The sequence below is a fragment of the Heterodontus francisci genome, chromosome 38 (assembly GCF_036365525.1).
Source record: "Heterodontus francisci isolate sHetFra1 chromosome 38, sHetFra1.hap1, whole genome shotgun sequence".
In the NCBI taxonomy this organism is placed as follows: domain Eukaryota; kingdom Metazoa; phylum Chordata; class Chondrichthyes; order Heterodontiformes; family Heterodontidae; genus Heterodontus; species Heterodontus francisci.
In genome coordinates this window covers 7,223,391-7,244,003 of record NC_090408.1, presented here as the reverse complement: position 1 = coordinate 7,244,003, position 20,613 = coordinate 7,223,391, and the positions used below count along the sequence as shown (strand labels likewise).

The window sequence follows — 20,613 nt, the reverse complement described above, 5'->3', positions numbered from 1 at the left end:
CACCGTTTGACAGGTCTGGCATGCCCTACAAAATTGTCTCACATCCTTTGTAAGACCTGGCCAGTAATAATGCTTGCTTATATGTGATTTGGTCTTCCGAATTCCACTACGTCCTGAAAAGGGAATGTTGCGTGCTAACCTTAATAATCCTTGTCGACAGGTGGTACCACTATCTGTTCAACAACTGTCCAGTCTTCGTCGGCAGGTCTATGAGGCGGTCTCCATTTCCTCCTCAAAACCCCGTTTGCCATATAATAGCCTTCCGGAACTCCTTTCACCTCAGCTTCTGACAGAGCAGTCTGTGCTATTTGGTAGATCTCTGGATCAGCTTGCTGTGCTGCAATGATAGACGATCTGTTAAACATCTCATTTGGATTATCTAAATCCCCAAATAAGGTTTCAGATGCCTGATTATCTATTTGTGGTGCCCCTTATACCTCCGACAATGGATCCTATTCAGCCATTGCTAGGGTAACTACACACGCAGGAAATATTCTTGGAACTTGCTCCTATAATTGCTCCGTTTCTTTAATTTCACATGGCTCCTCTGTAACCATAGGAGAAACTGATAGTTTTGACCCTGCCAAATCATTTCCAAGGAGTAGCTCAATTCCCTTTACTGGTAAACTGTGGACAACACCTATAGTCACTATCACAGATAGTGACTAGTGATAGTGGGTCACTATCTAGGCGTACTTTATACAAAGGTACGGGTATACACACCCCGCCAATTCCATTAACTAAAACTTTAGAGTTAACGATACTCTCTGGTGGAAACCTCATACTTTTCCCCAGCAAGTGTGTTTGGATCACTCCTGTATCCCTGAGTATAATGATAGGTTTTCCTGCCTCACTTAGAGGATACAGAGTTAGTCTCCCCTTTGACATAAAATCATTATAACTCTCAGGTATTTTATTCTTAACCTCTACACTCCTCTTCATTCTAGTATCTGGTTTCACATTCACAGCTGTTGTTAAAGCTATAGCCTGGTCTGTTATACTCTCAGTCAGAATCTTTTCCTCTGCACGAACTCTGCAAACCCCAACAAGTCCTATGAGTTTACCTCGCAATTTCCAGCACTCTGAATGAAGATGACACGTTTTGTTGCAACACCACCATTTTGGCTTGCGAAACTCACTTCTACCCTCAGCACTTTCCTTTCTGACCCAAGGCGGAGATCCTGGGGCATTCCCAACTGTTCCTTCTTGTCCCCGGCCACTTGCCTTCCTTTCACTCTCCCACTTTCTATCCTTCTTGGGTTTATGGGGATGACGGACAAAATAGGTTCGCTTATTCACAAGCTCAAAATCATCAGCAATCTCTGTTGCTTGCCTAGCTTTCAAAACTTTCAGGTTATCTACATGAGTTCTCACTGTGGAAGGAATGGAGTTTTTAAACTCTAAGAGAATCAATTCTTGAAGGTTCTCATATGTGGTTTCTATCTTTAATGCCCGCATCCAATGGTCAAAATTTATTTGCTTCACCCTCTCAAATTCTAAATATGCCTGCCCAGTCAATCTCCGTAAGTTCCTAAACTTCTGATGGTAAGCTTCAGGGACTAACCCACACGCACTGAGAATAGCCTTTTCTGCCATCTCATAATCTGCAGAAGCCTCTGCAGAAAGCATGGCATAAGCTTCATGAGCTCTGCCTACCAGCCTGCCCTGCATGAGCAATGTCCAGCTTTCTTTCGGCCATTTCATCTGTTTGGCCATTTTTTCAAAAGATATGAAAAATGCCTCAATGTCCCTTTCCTCGAATTTAGGAAGAGCCTGTATAAATTTTAATAACTTCTCTCTCAGTACTGATCTAAACTCAGATTCTTCCTGATCCGAATTTTCCCTGGGTTTAAGACTACCCCTTTGTCTTAGTTCCATCTCTTTTAATTTAAATTCCCTCTCTTCTCTTTCACTCTCTCTCTGAAGTTTAAGTTTTCTTATTGCTATTGCTTTTTCTTTTTCCCTTTCCTCTTTTTCCAATTCAAGTTTTCTTAATTCTTTTTCTACCTCATGTTTTTTTTGTTTCTTTTTCCTGCTAAAGCTCCAATTTTTTCATTTCTAACTGAATCCTAGCCAATTTCACTGCATCAGTCTCGGACCTATTACCTTCATGTCCCTCATATTCCTTTTCTTGTTCTTCGTATTGCCCTTCATCTGTATTATCCACATCTACTAATTCCAGATGTTCGGCTATTATTTCAATTATCTCTGCTTTTTTGGCACCTGATTTCAATTCCAACCTCAACTTCACTGCCAATTCTTTTAATTTGTTCTTAGTTAAAGTTATCAAGTCACTCAGGGAAACATCCTGTTTTCCCAAAAACTCTGCTACAACCACTAATGCCATAACAATGGTATAGACTGTACCTTATTATACAAGAGACCTGGTTCTTTTAATTTCTTTGTAATTGGTGTCAGATTTAGATCCCAACAATCAAGTTTCCAAATGATAAAATCCCAGACTCGAGGGCAATTAATCTGATGCCAAACACAAGACATCAATTTAAATATGTTATCCCAGAGACGAGTAATTACTATGATTCCAAATGTGAGCCCTCCAGATTAGTCTGATTCTGATCCCAGACGCAAGCCACCGAATTAAATATGATTCAACTGCGAGCGAACCCCCAATTAAGATATGATTCAAATCCAGAAACCCAATTAATGTGATTCAAATCTTGAGTGAGCCCCCAATTAATGTGATTCAAATCCCAGGACGAGCCCGCAATAAATATGTTACGACCAACCGCTCCTGTCAAAGCCCCCAATCAAAATATACGATCCTGATTATGGTGGGACCAATGCACTGTTAATTCAATCCTGTCGCTCCACAGATTGGCTAACATATCATTTAAACGTTCTAAATTAAAGATTCAACCAAATTGTACCATCTATTAACCCCCGAATGAGGCTAATCAAACCAGGTGTCTTTAAATCAATAAATTAACTCTTTAATTAGAAGAACTAAATTCTGAAACACTATGAAGATATAAACAACGTTTAAAATAGAAAAAATTAGAGTAGTGGTTACTGGATGCTTTTCGGGCTGGAGTAAGGTTTGTAGTGGAGTTCCCCAGGGATCAGTGTTGGGACCCTTGCTTTTCCTGATATATATTAATGACCGAGATCTTGGTGTACAGGGCATAATTTCAAAGTTTGCAGATGATATGAAACTTGGAAGCATTGTGAACTGTGAGGATAGTGCAGAACTTCAAAAGGACATACACAAGTTGGTTGAATGGACAGACAGATGGCAGATGATGTTCAATGCAAAGAAATGTGAAGTGATTCATTTTGGTAAGAAAAACATGGAGACACAATATAAAATAAAGGGTACAATTCTAAAGGGGGTGCAGGAGTAGAGGGATCTAGGTGTATATGTGCACGAGTCACTGAAGGTGGCAGGACAGTTCGAGAGAGTGGTTAATAAAGCATACAGTATCCTGGGCTTTACTAATAGGGGCATAGAGTACAAGAGCAAGAAATTTATGTTGAACTCATAGGACACTAGTTCAGCCTCAGCTGGAGTATTGCGCCGCCACACTTTAGGAAAGACGGAGGGCGTTGGACAGAAGACAGAAAAGATTCATGAGAATGTTTCCAGGGATGAGGAATTTCAGTTATGAAAATAGATTGGAAAAGTTGGGACTGTTTTACTTGGAGAAGAGAAGGCTGAGTGATGATTTGATAGAGGTATTCATGAGGGGTCTGGACAGTGTATGTAGAGAGAAACTGTTCCCACTCATGAAAGGATCGAGAACGAGAGGGCACAGATTTGAAGTATTTGGTAAGAGAAGCAAAAGTGACATGAGGAAAAACTTTGTCACGCAGCAAGTGGTTAAGGTCTGGAATGCGCTGCCTGAGAATGTGGTGGAGGCAGGTTCAATTGTAGCATTCGAAAGGGAATTAGACAGTTATCTGAAAAGGAAGAATGTGCTGTGTTATGGGGAGAAGACAGGAGAATGGAACTGAAGGAATTGCTCTTTCAGAGCCAGTGCGGACACGATTGATCTAATGGCCTCCTTCTGCACTGTAACAATGCTGTGAAAAAAGGAGGTGGAATTTACTAAGGCATTTGACAAGGTGCCACATGGCAGACTGGTCAGTAAAATGAAAGCCCATGGGATACAGGGGAATAAGGCAGGTTGGATCCAGAATTGGTTCAGGGCCAGGAAACAAAGGGTAGCAGTCGGCGGATGTTTTTGTGAATGGACAGCTGTTTCGAGTGGCATTCCATAGGGCTCAGTGTTGGGCCCCTTGCTGTTTGTGGTATATATTAATGATTTGGACTTAAATGTGGGAGGCATGATTGGAAAATTGGCCGATGACACAAAAATGGATAGCTGTAGACGCCAAAAAGATATCAATGGTTTGGTTGAATGGGCGGAAAAGTGGCAAATGGAAATCAATCCAGATAAGTGTGAGATAATGCATATGGGGAGGGCAAATAAAGCGAGGCAATAGACAATAAACGCGAGGTCCCTGAAGGCAGCAGAACAGGTAGATAGAGTGAAGAAGGCATATGGAATGCTTTCCTTCATAGGCTGAGGTATAGAATTCAAAAGTAGGGATGTGATGCTGGAACTGTATACTGGTTAGGCCACAGTTGGAAGTATTGCGTACAGTTCTGGTCACCACATTACAGAATGGACATAATTGCTCTGGAGAGAGTACAGAGGAGATTTACAAGAATGTTGCCAGGGCTCGAAAGTTGCAGCTATGAGGAAAGATTGGATCAGCTCGGGTTGTTTTCCCTAGAACAGAGGAGGCTGAGGGGTGACTTAATAGGAGTGTATAAAATTATTCGGGGCCTAGATAGAGTAGACAGGAAGGACCTGTTTCCCATAGAGGACAGGTCAATTAACAGGGGGCACAGATTTAAGGTGATTGGTAGAAGGATTAGAGAGGACATGAGGAAATTTTTTTTCACCCAGATGGTGGTGTGTGTGTGAAATTCCGTCAGGAATGGTGGTGGAGGCAGAGACCTTCAATTCTTTTATAAGGTACCTAGATATGCACCTGAAATGCTGTAACCGGCAAGGCTAAGGACCAGGTGCTGGAAGGTGGAATTTGATTGGGCAGCTAGTTTTTTCAGCAGGCACAGAGAACAGCCTCCTTCTGTGCCATAATTTTTCTATGGTTCTATGGTTTTCCTTTGGTTCTATGGATGGCAGGATTGATTAGGGAAGACTTTTAGTGTTGGAAAGAGAGGATGTCCTTGAGGGGGCAAGGACAGAATCCATTTAGTTTTAGTGATACAGCACTGAAACAGGCCCTTCGGCCCACCGACTCTGTGCCGAACATCAACCACCTATTTATACTAATCCTACACTAATTCCATATTCCTACCACATCCCCACCAGTCCCTATATTTCCCGACCACCTACCTATACTAGGGGCAATTTATAATGGCCAATTTACCTATCAACCTGCAAGTCTTTGGCATGTGGGAGGAAACCGGAGCACCCGGAGGAAACCCACGCAGACACAGGGAGAACTTGCAAACTCCACACAGGCAGTACCCAGAATTGAACCCGGGTCACTGGAGCTGTGAGGCTGCGGTGCTAACCACTGCGCCACTGTGCCGCCCACAGTGTTTGTCAGAGTTAAGAAGCAAAAAGTGGATAATCACAGTACTGAGGGTATTCTATAGGTCTTCAAATAGTGAGAGAGAGAGGGAAGAGCAAATCTGCATGGAAAATCAGATGTGCAAGAACTATAGAGGGTTCTAATGAGAGTTCTAATGGGGTACTTTAATTACCCAAATATTGATTGGGATAATATTAGAGTAAAGGGAAAGGAGGGGGAAGAATTTCTGAAATATGTTCAGGAGAAGTTCTGTGACCAGTACTTTCTTGGTCCAACGAGGAAGAAGGTATTGTTGGATATGGTGCTGGGGAATGAGGTGGGTAAGTGTGTGGGGGAGAACAAAGAACAGTACAACACAGGAACAGGCCATTCGGCCCTCCAAGCCTGCGCCGATCTTGATGCCTTCTGCACTTCCGGGGACCGTATCCCTCTATTCCCATCCTATTCATGTATTTGTCAAGATGCCTCTTAAATGTCGCTATGGTACCTGCTTCCACCACCTCCCCCGGCAGCAAGTTCATGGCACTCACCACCCTCTGTGTAAAAAAACTTGCCTCACATACCCCTCTAAACTTTGCCCCTCGCACCTTAAACCTATGTCCCCTAGTAACTGACTCTTCCACCTTGGGAAAAAGCTTCTGATTATCCACTCTGTCCATGCCAGTCAATAACTTTGTAAACCTCTATCATGTCGCCCCTCCACCTACGTCGTTCCAGCGAAAACAATCCGAGTTTATCCAACCGCTCCTCATAGCTAATACCCTCCAGACCAGGCAACATCCTGGTAAACCTCTTCTGTACCCTCTCCAAAGCCTCCACAGCCTCTGGTAGTGTGGTGACCAGAATTGCACACAATATTCTAAGTGTGGCCTAACTAAAGTTCTGTACAGCTGCAGCATGACTTGCCAATTTTTATACTCTATGCCCCAACCGATGAAGGCAAGCATGCTGTATGCCTTCTTGACTACCTTATCCACCTGCGTTGCCACTTTCAGTGACCTGTGGACCTGGATCTATATCCTGCTGTATTCTCTGACAATCCTCATCACTATCCGCAACTCCATCAACCTTTGTGTCGTCCGCAAACTTACTAATCAGACCAGCTACATTTTCCTCCAAATCATTTATATATACTACAAACAGCAAGGGTCCCAGCACTGATCCCTGCGGAACTAGTCACAGCCCTCCATTCAGAAAAGCACCCTTGCGCTGCTACCCTCTGTCTTCTATGACCGAACATGGGTAAGGAGTGATCATCGTATCATAAGGTTTAGATTAGTAATGGAAAACAGCAAGGAACAAACTCAAGTTGAACTTCCAAAAATGGAAGAAGGCTAACTTCAAGGGGATGACAGGGTATCTAGCCAGGGTAAAATGAAGCCAAAGGCTGACAGGAAAAACTGTCACTGAACAATGGGTGATCTTTAAGGAAGAGATGTTACAGGTACAGGCTAAGTACATTCCAACAAAAGGGAAAGGCAGGGGGACCAAAGCCACAGCTCCTTCGATGTCGAGGCAGATAGAGAATATGATGAAACAAAAAAAAAAAGAGGCTGTATGATGTTTGATGGTGAACTCTTCAAGCAAGAACCAGGCCAAACACAGTATGGTGAGAGGGGAAGTAAAGAGAAAAATAAAACTGGCAGAGAGTATGAGAATAGAATTGCAGTTAACATGAAAGGGATCCTAAAAATTTTCTCCCAACATGTTAATAGGAAACAGGTAGTAAGAGGCGGGGTGGGACTGTAAATCTGAGTTCTTTTTGCCTTCAGTCTGGTTCAGTAAATATACCGAGTCGGATGTGTAGGTAAAATCAATTACTTTATTTGCGCAGTCGCCAGCGGACTTACTCTGAGAACAGCGGCACCGACTCCACCAGAGTCTGTCGGGTCCCCCCCTCAGAGTAAGTGAAGTTTGTGATACAGGTACTACTGTTTATACATTAAGATTCATGCTACACCTCCTTGTTAAACCAATCAGTGCGGTACAATTCGACTTCACCCACGTGGTGACATGCAGTACATCTGTTACTGAGGTTACAATACACTCCATTCTCAATAAATATTTGTTACTAATAAAATATTGTTTTGTACCAGCAAGATAAAACAAAGCAGACAAGCAAGCAAATTCGCAAGAGGATAGGAATCATCAATAACTATTCAGGTCTCACTCCCTACATGGATCATGAGTTCTGCATCCTGCTATCTCTATTAGGTTTACATTCCTGAGTGTTTCGTGCAGTCTGCAGCTACAAGTAGTGGCAGCTCACGAAGATAAGAGGGGCCTAGCACTCCTTATCACTCACACAGGGATGGACATCATTTGATTCACAGGAGTCCATTTGTTCCAAACCACAGGGAGTCACACAATCAGGCCATAAAGAACAGATGTCCTTGCAATTACCAGTGTCGGCTAGTCTTTACAGTCTCTCACGCTTTGCCTTTACTTTTAACTATTTCATTGTGGTTTCTGCCACTTAAAATCAAAGCTCAACAAAGCTACTATTCCTAACTTGGCTATATTTCCCATTAAGCATAGTGCCATGCCTTTCTGCTCACTTCCACAGGACCAATTCGGGATAAAGGTGGTGATATATGCTTTGAGGCACAGAGCAAAACTAGAATACTTAATGAGTAATTTGTATCTGTGTTTACTAAGAGGATGCTGACAAATTATCAGTAGAAACAGAGATGGTAGAAGTAATGGATGGGATGAGAATTGATAGGCAGAATTTTTTTTTATTCATTTCATGGGATATGGGCGCCGCTGGCCAGGCCACCATTTATTGCCCATCCCTAACTGCCCTCGAGAAGGTGGTGGTGAGCTGCCTTCTTGAACCGCTGCAGTCCATGCGGGGTAGATACACCCACAATGCTATTAAGAAAGGAGTTCCAAGAATTTGTACTGGAAAGGCTGGCTATGCTTAGAGTGGATAAGTCGCTTGGTCCGGTTGGTTTGCGACCCAGGTTGCAAAGGAAAATGGGGGTGGAAACAGCGGAAGGGCTTGCCATAATCTTCCAATCTTCCCTAGATACGGGGGAGGTACTGAGGACTGAAAAGTGGAAAATGTGACATTCTTGTTCAAGAAAGGGTGTAAGGACATTCCTAGTAACTACAAGCTGGTCAGTTTAACATCAGTGATGAGTAAGGTATATTGTTCTTTGGGCCTCCTTATCTCGAGAGACAATGGATACGCGCCTGGAGGTGGTCAGTGGTTTGTGAAGCAGCGCCTGGAGTGGCTATAAAGGCCAATTCTGGAGTGACAGGCTCTTCCACAGGTGCTGCAGAGAAATTTGTTTGTCGGGGCTGTTACACAGTTGGCTCTCCCCTTGCGCCTCTGTCTTTTTTCCTGCCAACTACTAAGTCTCTTCGACTCGCCACAATTTAGCCCTGTCTTTATGGCTGCCCGCCAGCTCTGGCGAATGCTGGCAACTGACTCCCACGACTTGTGATCAATGTCACACGATTTCATGTCACGTTTGCAGACGTCTTTATAACGGAGACATGGACGGCCGGTGGGTCTGATACCAGTGGCGAGCTCGCTGTACAATGTGTCTTTGGGGATCCTGCCATCTTCCATGCGGCTCACATGGCCAAGCCATCTCAAGCGCCGCTGACTCAGTAGTGTGTATAAGCTGGGGGTGTTGGCCGCTTCAAGGACTTCTGTGTTGGAGATATAGTCCTGCCACCTGATGCCAAGTATTCTCCGAAGGCAGCGAAGATGGAATGAATTGAGACGTCGCTCTTGGCTGGCATACGTTGTCCAGGCCTCGCTGCCGTAGAGCAAGGTACTGAGGACACAGGCCTGATACACTCGGACTTTTGTGTTCCGTGTCAGTGCGCCATTTTCCCACACTCTCTTGGCCAGTCTGGACATAGCAGTGGAAGCCTTACCCATGCGCTTGTTGATTTCTGCATCTAGAGACAGGTTACTGGTGATAGTTGAGCCTAGGTAGGTGAACTCTTGAACCACTTCCAGAGCGTGGTCGCCAATATTGATGGATGGAGCATTTCTGACATCCTGCCCCATGATGTTCGTTTTCTTGAGGCTGATGGTTAGGCCAAATTCATTGCAGGCAGACGCAAACCTGTCGATGAGACTCTGCAGGCATTCTTCAGTGTGAGATGTTAAAGCAGCATCGTCAGCAAAGAGGAGTTCTCTGATGAGGACTTTCCGTACTTTGGACTTCGCTCTTAGACGGGCAAGGTTGAACAACCTGCCCCCTGATCTTGTGTGGAGGAAAATTCCTTCTTCAGAGGATTTGAACGCATGTGAAAGCAGCAGGGAGAAGAAAATCCCAAAAAGTGTGGGTGCGAGAACACAGCCCTGTTTCACACCACTCAGGATAGGAAAGGGCTCTGATGAGGAGCCACCATGTTGAATTGTGCCTTTCATATTGTCATGGAATGAGGTGATGATACTTAGTAGCTTTGGTGGACATCCGATCTTTTCTAGTAGTCTGAAGAGACCACGTCTGCTGACGAGGTCAAAGGCTTTGGTGAGATCAATGAAAGCAATGTAGAGGGGCATCTGTTGTTCACGGCATTTCTCCTGTATCTGACGAAGGGAGAACAGCATGTCAATAGTCGATCTCTCTGCACGAAAGCCACACTGTGCCTCAGGGTAGACGCGCTCGGCCAGCTTCTGGAGCCTGTTCAGAGCGACTCGAGCAAAGACTTTCCCCACTATGCTGAGCAGGGAGATTCCACGGTAGTTGTTGCAGTCACCGCGGTCACCTTTGTTTTTATAGAGGGTGATGATGTTGGCATCGCGCATGTCCTGGGGTACTGCTCCCTCGTCCCAGCACAGGCATAGCAGTTCATGTAGTGCTGAGAGTATAGCAGGCTTGGCACTCTTGATTATTTCAGGGGTAATGCTGTCCTTCCCAGGGGCTTTTCCGCTGGCTAGGGAATCAATGGCATCACTGAGTTCCGATTTGGTTGGCTGTATGTCCAGCTCATCCATGACTGGTAGAGGCTGGGCTGCATTGAGGGCAGTCTCAGTGACAGCATTCTCCCTGGAGTACAGTTCTAGGTAGTGCTCAACCCAGCGGTCCATCTGTTTGCGTTGGTCAGTGATTATGTCCCCCGATTTAGATTTGAGGGGGGTGATCTTCTTGATGGTTGGCCCAAGAGCTCTCTTCATGCCATCATACATTCCTCTGATGTTTCCGGTGTCTGAGGCCAGCTGAATATGACTGCATAGGTGTTGCTAGTAGTCGTTTGCGCAACGCCTAGCTGTTCTTTGTGCAGTACTTCTGGCTGCTTTAAGTGCTGCGGATGTTAAATCGCTGGGGGCTTTCTTGTAGTTCAAAAGTGCAATGCGCTTAGCGGCTATGACAGGTTCCAGCTCTTCATTATGAGATTGAAACCAGTCTGCATTTCTCTTCGCACTTTTGCCGTAGGTGGTCAAAGCTGACTCATAGATGGCGTCTCTGATGTGGGCCCACTTGGTCTCAGCATCCCCTGTGGGAGTGTTTTGAAGGGCTGTTACAAGTGAATTTAGAAATTTTTGTAACAGCTGTGGGTGAGAAATTCTGCTCGTGTTGATGCGCGGGTGGCCCTTCTGCTTGGAATGATGCAACTTCTTTGGTCTGAGTCTAACCTTGCTGCACACCAGGGAGTGGTCGGTGTCGCAGTCCGCACTGTGGAAGCTGCGTGTGATTTGAACACTGTTTAAGGCGGCTCGCCTTGTGACAATGAGGTCTAGCTGGTGCCAACGACGTGATCTTGGGTGCCTCCATGAAACCTGGTGACAGGGTTTAGTGTGAAAGAACGAGTTGGTGATGCAGAGGTTATGATAGGTACACAACTCAAGCAGTCTCTGTCCGTTCTCATTCATCCTTCCAACGCCATAGCGCCCAAGGCAGGAGGGCCATGAGTCATGGTCGGCCCCAACCCTGGCATTAAAGTCCCCCAGCAGGAATAGGTGTTCGGTGTTGGGGATGCTGCTAATGATGTTATGGAGTTGTTCATAGAACTGGTCTTTAGCTTCAGGTGCGGAACAGAGTGTTGGAGCATAGATGCTGAGTAGGTGTACTGGACCAGAGGTGGTGAGCAGTCGGATGGACAGTATGCGTTCCGAGCCATTTGAGGGAGGCTCTATCATGCTGAGCAAGGAGTTTCTGATGGCGAAGCCCACTCCATGCTGTCTTGGTTCTTCAGGATCCCTGCCCTGCCAGAAGAAGGTGTAGTCTTGCTCTGCTAGAGAGCCACTCGCGGGGAGGCGAGTCTCCTGAAGTGCTGCAATGTCCACATTGAGTCTACTGAGCTCGTTGTTAATGATGGCGGTCTTCCGAGAATCGTTGATTTGTGTAAGGTCTTCCGACAGGCCAGGACACATAGTTCTGACGTTCCAGCTTGCAAAGCGAAGGGCTGGTACCTTCTTTCCTTTTTTCATGTTGTTTGGTGCGGTGTATCAGTCCACCTTTCGGGCAATGACCCTGAGCTCCAAGCACCCATTGAAGCAGGCAGACTGTGGCGGGACAGAACCTTATTGACCGGGGGCTGCCCGGTTTGAGGCGGGCGGTAGCTGTCCAGTGAGGTGCAATGACCTCTCCCACCGACAAAGGCAACCCGTGGCGCCCAGTTTCTACGCCAATTTATCTGGACTTATAACCCGTAACTGCTGCCTTCCGTGTTGTTTCAGTCGCTGTGAGGCAACTATGGAGTGACCTCTCCATGGCGCATGCCTGGGCAAATTTATGGAGGTTGAGAGTTGCCCAGTCGTCAAAACCCCCCTCTCGGCCTTTCTGGTGGGGTCCAAAGGAGTGCAGGACACGACGTTTGGCACCAGTATGGCTGCAGGAACTGCCGGAAACATGCCAAAGGTGACACATGACCGCCTACGGGGTTCCGCTCCGGATTTTCTGTTAGGGTTTACTCCCTTAGCCTTGGTCTCTCCCGAGACGCCCACAAGGCAGTGGGGTTGTTGGGGCCCCTACACAGGTGTAGGATGGTGCCGGTGGGAGGAGGGGATGCAAGGGGGAGGGGTAGAGGGAGGGGGTGGGGGGGGGTGCAGGGGAAGGGGGTGCGGGGTGAAGATGGTGCGAGGGGGGGCGGGCTGGGACGGGGTTGTGAGGGGGTGAGCTGAGAGGGTGGAGCAGGGAAGGGGACGGGGGTGGGGAGTAAGGTATATAGTGCATGACTAAACTAATGGAATTTTTTTGATGAAGGAAATGCAGTGGATGTTGTCTATGTGAATTTAAAGACAGCGTTTGAAAAAGTACCACATAAAAGTCTGGTTAACGAAACTGAAGCTTATGAAATAGGAGGATCAGTGTCAGCTTGGATCAAAAGTTGGCTTAAGGACAGAAAATAGCGAGTTAGAGTCAGAGAGATACAGCACTGAACCAGGCCCTTCGGCCCACCGAGTCTGTGCCGACCAACAACCACCCATTTATACTACTCATGTCAATCCCATATTTCCCATCACATCCCCACCACCTACCTACACTAGGGACAATTTTTATAATGGCCAATTTACCTATCAACCTGCAAGTCTTTGGCTATGGGAGGAAACCGGAGCACCCGGCGGAAACCCACGCGGTCACAGGGAGAACTTGCAAACTCCGCACAGACAGTACCCAGAACCGAACCCGGGCGCTGGAGCTGTGAGGCTGCAGTGCTCGCCACTGTGCCGCCCCGAGTTGCAGTAAATGGTTATTTTTCGGACTGGAGGATGGCAGAGAGTGGTGTTCCCAAAGGGTCAGTGTTAGTATCACTCCTTTTTTTGATATACATCAATAACTTGGATATTGGAATACAGGATAAAATTTCAAAATTTGCCAACAAGACCAAAGTTGGAGGTGCAGCAAACAGTGCGAATGATACCAATTGACTGCAACAGGACATAGATAAGCTAGCAGAATGGGCAGTCAAGTGGCAGATGGCATTTAATAGAGAAGTGTGAGGTCATGCATTTTGACAGAAGGGATAGGGAGAGGCAATATATATTAATGGCACCATTCTAAAGAATATATAGGGACAGAAGGATCTTGGGGCTTCACAGATTTTTGAAGGTGGCAGGACATATTTAGAGAGTGGTTAGCAAGGTGTATTGGATCTTGGGCTTCATAAATAGAGATACTGAGTACAAAACAGAGTAGTTATGCTGAACCTTTTTAAAACTCTAGTTAGGCCCAACTAGAGTACTGCATCCAGTTCAGTCATTGCACTTTTGGAAAGATGTGAGCGTCCTTGAGAGGGTGCAGAGGAGATTTGCCAAAAAATAGTTACAGGGATGAGGGAATTTAGATACAAGACTGGAGAAGTGGGGTTGTTCTCTTCAGAGCAAACGAGGGCAAGGCGAGATTTGATTGAGTGCAAGATTATGACAGGTTTAGGTAATGTAGACAAAGAAAAGCTGTTCCCGTTAGCTGATGGTACATGGACTAGAGATACAGAATTAAGATTTTGGGCAAGAGATACAGGGGATGTAAGGAAGAACTTTTGTTAATGCAGCAACAAGTAATGACCTGGAACTCGCTGCCTACGAGGGTGGTGGGAACAGAGATGGTCAATGATTTCAAAAGGAAAGCGGATAAAGACACTCGAGGGAAATAAACTTGCAGGGCTATGGGTTAGAGCAAAGGAATGGGACTCGAGAGAGTTGGCATGGACTTGATGGGCCGAATGGCCTTCTGTGCTGTATTGATTCTGAGACAACCAGTGGCCTGGGAAGCAGCTTTAACTTTCATTCTGCACGAACCTTCCAGAGACCTGCACCAGCCATCTTATGCGCCAGCCACCTTGCCCTGCACCATTCCATTAAGGTGGTAACTGAAAACCTTATCACCATAGATCTGCTACACGTAGCTGCAATTCTGCACCGTTTTGGACATATTTAATCAGAGAGTTGCTATTTCCATCCCTGAATAGTTTTCGCTGCAAATTGCATGCATTTTACTTGTTTGGCTTTGGACAAACTGACACTTCATTTCCTGCACAATGAAACAATGACAGATCGCAAGATACAGTAACAAAGGTTTTATTTTGTTAAGTTCTCCGGTGCAACTATAGAACATTTAGTGTGTGTTACTACCGGGCTTACGTTGTGATTTTCTCCATGCTGATTTACTGAGGAACTCAAGAATTCAATATATTACTACTAAAAATGAGGAAAGTATAACAATTGCAACCCATTGGGCACAGTGGTATAATAGTCATAGAGTCATACAGCATAGAAACAGGCCCTTTGGCCCACCGCGTCCATGCCGAACATAATGCCTATCTATACTAATCCCACCTGCTTGCATTAATTCCATATCCTTCTATGCCTTGCTCAATCAAGTACCTGTCCAGATGCCTCTTAAATGTTGCTACTGTTCCTGCCTCCACCACCTCCTCAGGCAGCTCATTCCAGATACCCACTATCCTTTGGTGAACTAGTATACTATCTCACTCCCTGGTGAACTAGTATACAAACTCACCCTCTGGTCAACTAGTATACAAAATCACCCCTGGTAAACTAGTGTACAATCTCACTCCCTGCTGAACTAGTATAAAATCTCACCCCTGGTGAACAAGGCTACAATCTCAATCCCTGGTGAACTAGTACACAATATCACTTCATGACAAACTAGTATACAATTCCTCCCCCTGCAGAACAAGGCTACAATCTCAATCCCTGGTAATCTAGTACACAATCTCACCTTTGGTGAACATGTATACAATCTCACCTCTCGCAAACTAGTATACAATCTCACTCCCTGACGGAAAATAAGCATCTAATTCCCTGTATGCAATCTCGGCCCCTGGTGAATAATATAAATTCTAACTCTCTGGTGAACAAGTATACAATTTCACCCCCTGCTGAACAATATACAATCTTATTTTGCGGCGAACTTGTATACATTCTTATCCCCTGGTGAATAATATACAGCCTCACTCCCTGCTGAACAAGTATACAAACACTCACCCCCTGGTGAAATAGTATGCAATGTGACCCCTGGAAACCTAGTATATAATCTCACCCATGGTCAACTAGAATGCAATCTCATTCCCTGGTAAACAAGTATACAAAATCACCCACTGAGGTTGGGTGGAACCTACAACAAGCAGAGACACTTTAAAGACACAAGGAAACGAAAAAAAAACTGGAATTCATACAAAGCACAATGGAGGATGGCTAAAGACAGGATTAGATAAAGAGATAGACTAATCATAGAGGGCAGCAGAGACTCAAAGGGGCAGAGTTTCCTCGTTCTACATCTAGGACTGGCCTTGTGTTTCTTGGTCAGCAGCACACAAAATCAAACACTGAACCATCCAGGGAACACCTCTGTTGGCAGAGGCTAATACAGAAGATGATTTCAGAACGATCCTTGCTTATATGGTCAGAGTCAGAGTGGCACTAAGGCAACTTGAATATTGGGTTTTTGAAGCATTTTTTTTAAGTCCAAACAATGTGTACAGATTAATGGTTAAGTCATTTCTGTAGTGTGACATACCTCAAATATGGATGCGTTAGAAAAGCCTAAAGAAAAATTACCAGGATGATTCCAACATTGGGAACTAAATTGAGACAAAAACTCAAAACAGTCTATTTTGACTCTCAATACATATTTGCATGCTGTTTATATCAGATAGTGAGCTTTGACCTATAGGACACAAGTATAAAGTTCATAAGCCTCAAGCAAATTAGGCACCCCCTGCCCCCGATAAGAAAGTGCTCATTAGCCCCAGAAATTGTGGGGCTTGGATGGTTGCAGGGCACAATTGCCAATTGTTTGCGAAGAGTGGACATCTCACTTTTTGGGCTGCTGTCCTGTTTCTGCAACATGGTTCCTCAAATGGCCTGCCTAGATCTGGCCGACTCTCCTCTAGTAAAGAAAGAAGTCCCAGCACAAAACCCCTAGGAGCAGTAGGACAGTCGCAGTCTCCCTTCCTCTTCCATGCGACCCCCCACCCCAAGTTTGCCACGTCACCATCTCAGGATTTCAAAATACTAACGTCACTTTTATCATCACCACTCCCCAGGTTCTTTACAACTGGGATACTTGCTGGCTAATTTTAAAACCCTCACATCCGTCAAAGTAAAAGCTACGCAGCAAATGTTTTATGAGTGCTTTAAAGATTGACCAGGTTTTCCAGCTGCAAAGAGTAACCATCTAGCTGAAGGGTGCCATGGGCAAAATGCCTAGAGGAAAACTGAAGCTTTGATCAAGGAGCCAGGAAGAAAGGACGAGAGGAGGAGTAGAATGTGCGGGAGGAAAAACTGGTGGGAACAGTTTAGGAAGAAGCAAAAGAGGAATGGTGAGGGTCAGCAGAGAAAGGAAGCAAAATGGGGAGGTGGGGGGGGGGGGGGGAAAGAGAAGAGGGAACTGTTAAGTGAGTGAGAAGCAGAGAAGAAAACTGAAATGATAAGGGAAGAGAAGGGGAGAGGAATAGGAAATGGCAAAGGCGTGCTGAACAAAAGTCAGGAGGGGTAATGGAACATAGGAAATAGGAGCAAGAATAGGCCACTTGGCCCCTCAAGCCTGCTCCGCCACTCAATTAGATCATGGCTGATCTTCTATCTCAACGCCATTTTCCCGCACTACCCTCATATCCCTTAATGCCTTTACTATTAAAAACTCTGTTGATCTCTACCTTGAACATACTCAATGTCTGAGCCTCCACCGTATGGTGGAGTAGAGAATTCTAAAGATTCACCACGCTGAGTCAAGAAATTCCTTCTCATCTGAGTCCTATTTATTCTGAGACTGTATCCCCTGGTTCCAGACATCCCAGCCAGGAGAAACATCCTTCCTGCATCTACTTTGTCGAGCCCTGCAAGAATTTTGTATGTTTCAATGAGAGCAACTCTCATTCTTCTAAACTTCAGAGAATACAGCTTCCTCAATGTCTCCTCATAGGACAATCCCGCCATCCTAGGAATTAGTCCAGTGAACCTTTGTTGCACTCCCTCTATGGCAAGTATATCCTTCCTTAGGTAAAGAGACCAAAACCGTACACAACACTCCAGCTGCGGTCTCACCAAGGCTCTATATAATTACAGTAAGACACCTTTACTCCTGTACTCAAATCCTTTTGCAATAAATGCCAATATACCGTACTACTTGCTGCACCTGTGTGTTAGCTTTCAGTGATTCATGAACAAGGACACCCTGGTCCCTTTGGACATCAACACTTCCCAGTCTCTCATCATTTAAGAAATACTCTGCCTTTCTGTTTTTCTCCCAAAGTGGTAACTTCACATTTTTCCACATTATATTCCATCTACCATGCTCTTGCCCACTCACTTAGCCTGTCTAAATCCTCTTGAAGCCTCTTTGCATCCTCCTCACGACTCACATTCCCACCTAGTTTTGTGTCATCAGCAAACTTGGAAATATTACATTGGGTCCCCACATCCAAATAAATGAGTGAAGCAAGAGAAGAAAGTGTGAATGCAGAAAGGGTTAAGGGTTAATGGCTGAAAAGGAAGGGAACAGTACAATAGGAAAACAAGAAGTGACATGGTAAACAGAATGCAAGAGGTTGGAGTCATGTGGGTGCCAAAAGTCAGTCATTCATCAGGGAGTAAACAGCAGGCAGGAACAGGACATGCTTTTTAAAAAGAATATATGGCTGCCAGCATTTTGGGGGCTGTCAGCTTTTCCAAGTTTTGCACATTGGCTTCACCACAGACATGGTGGGGGATGGATCACTGCAAAAACATGCGTTGAAAGATCACTGCGTTATCAACCAGGGTCATCCTCCAGACAAAGGATTTAACAACAATGCAATGCTTTTGAAACGAAGCTGATCAATTTTGCGCATTTCCTTATTCTCTTTACTAACCAAAGGCGAGCTTAGCTCCAAACACCCATTTTCCAGATGGTGGGTGCCGATTCATTAGTGGGAGGGAATAGTCTTAACTTTGGGCCAGGGTAGCTCCCCCTTGATGCTGAGATGGCTATATCTATGCCAGCAACTTGAACATGGTCAACAATCAATTTCAGTGCGAGGGCAGTTTCTCAAGAGAAGTAAGTTACACACTGAAGAAAAATATGTGGACACATTTACATAGAGGGAGACTGAAAGATAGATGGACGGGATGAAAACAGAATGCGGAGCTACAATGCCACAATGAGTAAGGCAAGACTTCTGCTGCCTCTATCCTCTTCCTAATGATCGCACATGGTAACTGCACATTATACAGCATTTCTCACTCTCTCCAACTGAGGGCGATGGTAGGTCAGCACAATGAACACAATCTGACTGATGTGATAAATATAGGGAGAGAGGAAGTATTAATGGGATTAGCACCAGGGTCAGATGAAATGTACCATGGGCTGTTAAAAGAAGCAAGAGAGGAAATAGCAGAAGGTCTGACCATCATTTTCCAGTCCTCACTAGATACAGGTGTGGTGCCGGAGGATTGGAGAACTGCTAACGTTGTACCTGTTTAAAAAGGGAGCGAAGGATAGACAGAATAATTATAGGCGAGTCAGTCTAACCTCAGTGGTGGGCAAATTATTGAAATCTATTCTGAAAGACACGATAAACTGTCACTTAGAAAGGCACAGGTTTATCAAGGATTAGTCAGTATGGATCTGTTAAGGGAAGATCTTGTCTGATCAGCTTGATTGAATTTTTTGAAGAAGTAACAAGGTAGATGAGGGGAGTGCAGTTGATGTGGTCTACATGGATTTTAGCAAGGCTTTTGACAAGGCCCCACATGGCAGACTGGTTAAAAAAATAAAATCCCATGGGATCCAGGGAAATGCAGCAAGGTGGATACAAAATTGGCTCAGTGGCAGGAAACAAATGGTAATTGTTGACGGGTGTTTTTGTGACTGGAGGGCTGTTTCCAGTGGCGTTCTGCAGGACTCAGTACTGGGTCCCCTGCTTTTTCTGGTATATTTTAATGATTTGGGTGTAAATGTAGGGGGCATGATCAAAAAGTTTGCAGACACAAAGAATGGCCGTGTGGTAGATAGCGAGGACAACAGCTGTGGGCTGCAGGAAGATATTGATGGTCTGGTCAGATGTGCAGATAAGTGGCAAATGGAATTCAACTTGGAGAAGTGTGAGGTGATGCATTTGGGGAGGCCAAACAAAGCAAAGGGATACATGATTAATGGGAAAATACTAAATGCAGAGGAAGTGAGGGACCTTGGACTGAATGTCCATAGATCCCTGAAGGTAGCAGGACAGGTCGATAAGGTGGTTAAGGCGGCTTATGGAATTCTTTCCTTTATTAACCGAGGTATAAAATATAAGAGCAGGGAGGTTATGCTGGAACCGTATAACTCACTGGTTAAGCCACAACTTGATTACCGTGTACAGTTCCGGTCACCTCATTACAAAAAGGATATAATTGCACTAGAGAGGGTACAAAGGAGATTTATGAGGATTTACTGGAAAAATTGCAGCTATGAGGAAAGATTGAAGAGGTTGGGGTTGTTCTTAGAACAGAGAAGGCAGAGGGGGGATCCGATTGCAATGTACAACATTTTGTAGGGCCTAGATAAAGTGAAGGTGAAGGCTCTATTCACATTAGCAGAGAGGTCAGTGACGAGGAGGCATAGATTTAAAGTGATTGGGAGAAAAACTAAAGAGATGAGGTAAAACCTTTTCACCCGGAGGGTGATGAGGTCTGGAACTCACTACCTGAAAGGGTAGTTGAAGCAGAAACCCTCAACTCATTCAAAAGGAGTCTGGATATGCTCAAGTGCCATAATCTACAGGACTACGGACCAAATGCTGGAAGGTGGGAATAGAATATGTGGATCGTTTTTCAGCCAGCACAGACACGATGGGCCCAGTGGCCTCTTTCTGTGCCTTAGACTTTCCATGATTCTATGAAAGATCAGGAAGTGAGCCACTCTGCAGAGAACACAACCTCTTCTCCTGCAGCCAGTACTGATATGGCTGGTCCGGTTATGCTTCTGGTGAGTGACTCCTCCCAAGATTCCAATGGTGGGGGACTGAGCAATAGCAATGAGGTTGACCATCAGGGTGAGGAAGCGATCATCACCAGGGATTCATGTGCTGCGAGAAGTTACTTGCCAATCGCCCGCCAAACGTTGATAT

General features: G+C 45.1%; 1 protein-coding gene across 6 annotated transcripts in view; it reads right to left on the bottom strand.

The window, feature by feature from the left end:
* lins1 (lines homolog 1) overlaps positions 1 to 20,613 on the bottom strand; it is a 66,815-nt gene that overhangs the window by 34,075 nt on the left and 12,127 nt on the right. The window contains exon 2 of one of the 6 annotated variants that reach the window (XM_068017691.1): positions 140 to 337. The exons of the other annotated variants lie outside the window; for them this stretch is intronic. The gene's annotated coding sequence lies outside the window, so the exon portion shown is untranslated. The remainder of the gene's footprint in view (positions 1 to 139; positions 338 to 20,613) is intronic. 6 annotated transcript variants of the gene reach the window in all.